Here is a 4774-nt window from a genome sequence, read left to right as displayed (position 1 = left end):
TTTTTTCGGAAAATGGCGCTTTATTATTCAAAAGATTTGACGTAATACACTCGGCCTCTACATAACTAGGATGCACACATCCGTTCAAAGTTACAAAAATGCATTGTTCATAACAAAAGATATCTCTAGAATGAAAAAGCATATCATGGTGTAGGAGCCGCTATGCTCAGACTATGCAGCCAAACATGTTGGATAATAAACTCTTTTGTCGAATTCTCCAATAGTGTAGATACCTCCGTAAAGAGATCGCGGTCCTCCAAGCGCTGAAACGGCGACCATGAACGGAGCGTAGCCATAGACCGATAAATTACCTGCATAAGAGAAAAGTTTTGGTCATTAAAAATCTTGTCATTTCTATATAGCCACAGCGACCACATAATGGCTATCACTCCCACCCTAATAAGATTCCTAAACCTAACCTCTACCACATTTAGCCAATTGCCAAAAATATTTACAATGCTTCGGGGAGGGTGTAAGATAGATCCTATCTGAATGATTGACCATATAGCTTTAGCGAACTGGCAGAAGGAGAGATGTTTAATTGTCTCTTCTTCATGACAGAAAACACATTTCTTACAACCATGCCAGTTTAGTGTTGCAAGGTTATCTTTGGTGAGGATAACACCACGGCGTAGGTACCAAGCAAAAAACCTTCATTTTTAGAGGAATCCTGAGTTTCCAAATCGTGTTATTGTTATAAACCGGTTGAATAGGTTCTATTAACGCCTCATACATGGATCTTACCGAGAAATTTCCATTCTTGGTAAATTCCCAGCCGAATATATCTTTCCCTTGGACCAGTTGGATTGAAGCTAATCTCTGTAGCAATTCATTCCAAGAGGTTAAACGGGACCAACTACACCACGCCTGAACGTCATAGATGGTGGAGAAGTTTCCATCACCCTTTGAAGAGTAACATCCTTATGACGTACAATCCTGTACAAAGCTAGATATTGTTCCCGGAGCGTGGTTGCCCCCAACCACTTATCCTCCCAGAATCGTATCTCCGACCCATTCCTAATGGAGAAGGATCCATATGGAAAGAAGTGCTTCTTGGTTGCCATGATGCCAGCCTAAAAGTGTGAATCACCGGGTTTCTAAAAGACCTCAAAAATCGCTTTTGAGCCTACATACTTCATATGGCGTAGGAAAAGATGGCAGTGCCACTAAAATTGGAGCGACCAGCGATGCTAGCCGTACCACCATCAAGTTCTCCAATATAAAGGCTAGGAGTAATAAAGCTTCTATTATCTAAGAGCATCACTAGCAGTGCTCTCAAACCTGTAACCCTCAAAAGCAGTTTGAGGGTCGAGAATTGGTGATTTTGAAGACCCCAAAACAGCCGGCGCAGACCAGTGCCCTCAAACCTGTTTTGAGGGTTGGTTTGAGGGTACTACTCTGCGCCCCGACCTTCAAACCCTCAAAACATTCAAAATTTAAGAAACATTTAAACTTCAACAAACATGATAGTTCATCGGTAGACACTGACACTAACACTAGGTAGATAGTTCATCGGTCGACACTAGCACTGACACTAGGTAGATAGTTCATCGGATCGTCGAAATCTAAGGTTTATCCCAGAAGTCCTCATCAAAATCGGAGCTGTCGCCATCCTCCGTGGCCTTCTTGGTGGCTTCCTCCACGGCATTCTCCGCCTCCAGCTCCGCGACCATCTTGTCGCACCAATCGGGGTCCTCCGCGGCCTTCTTGGCGGCTTCCTCCTCCTCCAGCTCCGCGACAATCTTGTCGATCCAATCGGGATCGTCATCGTCAGAGCTATCGTCGACTACGATAGTGGGAGGCGGCGCCGAGGATGAAGACGGACGAGCGGCGGCCGCCGCAGCTCGTTGTGCCGCCAGTTGCGCGTAGAACTCGAGCTCCTCTTCGACGTGTTGCGGATGCGCAGCACGGAAGGCGGCCATGTAAGCCTCATCGCGGTTGCGGATGGACGTCCGCATGTATTCCTAGCGGACGGCGCGCTCCTCGGCGCGGGTAACGACGTTGAACGCTGGTGCCATGAACTCCGCCGCCGCGAGGTTGTCGACGTCGAAGAAGTTCCGCGGCCAGGCGGCGCCATCGTAGCGCCACACCATGACGTCGTACGCATGGGCGGCGAGTTCGGCCTACTCGAAAGTCCCGATCCAAAACCGCTCGCCGCCGCGCGTGATCTCGGTGGCCCACCGGCCGGAGGGGCGGAGCCGCACGCCGTGGTAGCCGGTGGCCGAGCGCGGCAGGGCGTGGCGCGGCAGAATCTCGAACGCAGGAGGAGGTGGAGGCGGGGCGGGGCGGCGGCCGATTCGGCTCGGGCGGGGGCCGATTTGGCTCGGGCACAGGTGGAGGCGCGGAAGGGGCCGGCGGCGAGGCCGTGGGGCGAGGCGGGATTGGGCGGGACTGGGCGGGGGTCAGCGGAATCGGGTCAGCGGAATTGGGCCGACGGCGGCACGGGGGGAAGGAGGAAGGAGGAGCGGTTGGAGGGATATTTCCCTCCCGCGATGCGCGTTGACCAGATGAAGGGGGCTGGGTAATTTGCCGCTCAACCTGGGTTTGTACAGGTTGGGATGAAAAGCGAGGCCTTCAAAAATTTTTTGGGCTCTGTTCGGCGCCAATTTTCGGTCTCGACCTTTAAAAAAGCAGTTATTTTAAGGGTTTGATCAGTTTGAGGGTTATGCTAGTAATGCTCTAAGAACGATTACTTGACATGGCGTCTGAGTTTGTCTTGCCTCGTCCTCACCTTGCTGAAATGGAGAAAAGTATCTTCCATTTTGGTTCTGTTGTATTGTGATCCAAATTCATATACTAAAGGGAGGCTAACTTCTGACGAGCGGAGCGAGGCCCATCGCCGGAGGCTTGGGCCGAAGCGTAGCGGAGTCAGAAGTTAGCCCATACGTCGTGCCCTGCAGGATGCCTGCAAATGGGGGTGCGGGGGGCGGCAGGCCCCCGCGGTACGGTACGGATCGTTGGCACCGCCTATATATACATCTTGTAAGCCATCGGCTAGGCTTTATTAGATTATAAGATAACCCACGGCGTTTGTAAACACCTCCCGATATAGTGAATTTCTGCTGGCTGGCGCCCGTGGTTTTTTCCCCTTCTGTGTTGGAAGGGGTTTTCCACATTAAATCTTGTGTCCCCTGCGTGTGTTTTTATTTGCTTGTCGCTTTTATAACAGGTTCAAATCGTTAACACGTATGCAATTTGTTACACGCATATAAGTACCTCGTGCAAAGTGAAATTTTCTATCTCCATATAGCACAAGCAATGGAAGGGTCGAGAGTTCAGATGGAAGCAGACTTAACCCTAATATCGATGGATCATAAACTTATCAAACACTGCTACTCTTTCAGCAACGTCCGTATATATCAGAAAAAGTTTTAGGCTTAGTTTGGCAACAAAGTATTTTTAAAACTGAAGTATTATAAAACTGAAGTATTTCAGTGCATCGATAAGGAATACTTCAATTTCTTGATACCATAGTATTTTTCAGTTTTGGGCAATACTTCAAGGTGTTTGGGAGATGGCTATTTTACGGTACCTCTGACTGGTTATTCCGTTGCATGCAAGATCCTTTTGACTGACATGCGCGTGCATATGTGGTAATACTCCATGCACATGGAGTGTGAACGTGTAACTTCTACACCACAGCAGCAGGTGATAAGTTGCAGCTAGTTTAGGATAGCATGTCAGGTGGCTTGCCTCCATGTTCGTGTTCACTGTACTATATGGTATCGGCTTCAGCAAGAGTAGAATCGAACACGCATCTACCAGAAGTTGGAAGCCAACATGTCGATGAACCGATCGGAATAAATCTACACTAATTCATATCCTCGATCTGCACGGCCGCCCAGCCGTGCCGCTCGCCCACTCCCTCCGCGCAGGCGCCTGCGGCAAGGTAGCGCAGCAAGGCCAATCGGCCTGCTTTTCCGGCAATGGCATGCCCAGCGTCACATCCTGCCTCTGTTCCCCCGTCTCCACGTCGGCGCAGCGATGGTGCAATCAAGTTGGAAAAAAATCATGCCATAGATTCCCACAAGAATAGTCAAGAACCAACCTTCTTTTCCTTGTGCTGAGATTGCTTTCTTCATGGATGAGGAAGACATCGCCGCAGTCAGCCGTGACGACGAGGGTGCAAGGAGGCAGATGCGTTTTTCGCGTTTCTCCGTTTAGGAAAAAACAGGTCGGGGGTGAAGTTTAAAATACGTCAAAAAAACTGAAGTATTGGAGATACTTCCGTTTCTAAAACCAACGTATTTGTTAGATCCAAACGCTTTGAAGTATTCAATACTTTATTATTTTTAGATACTGAAGTATTCCTAAATTATTTCAAAAAAACTTTGGTCCCAAACAGAGCCTTAAGTAAGAAAACAACCCACACGAATGCCATGGGGCAACAACGTAGCACACAGATGCGCACTTGGCAGTATAAGTCGGGGACAATATAAGCGTAGTTCGGTACATTCTTTTTGATAACCTTCCGATGGAAGATTCTTCGGAAGGGTGTCCATTGGTACAACATATAGTTTACAAAGTACGGGCCGAGATATGTAGTCATCGAAAACAGTTATAGATGATGATGCAATGCACAAAATCTTAGTAGTTGGAGCATCTAATCTTTCGGCGTGCGCCTGCACGGATTCAAAGAAAATCTATATCATTATAGGTACAGTCAAATTGTCCATTGCATTCCATGTATATTCTCAAATTCTCCATCTGGGAGCTTCCAACTTCCAAGGCATGCCCGCAACTTTTCTCCTAGTGGTACGTAGAATTCTTTGTT

Source organism: Lolium rigidum, chromosome 3 (assembly GCF_022539505.1).
Source record: "Lolium rigidum isolate FL_2022 chromosome 3, APGP_CSIRO_Lrig_0.1, whole genome shotgun sequence".
NCBI lineage: Eukaryota > Viridiplantae > Streptophyta > Magnoliopsida > Poales > Poaceae > Lolium > Lolium rigidum.
Note: the sequence above shows the minus strand (reverse complement) of the source record.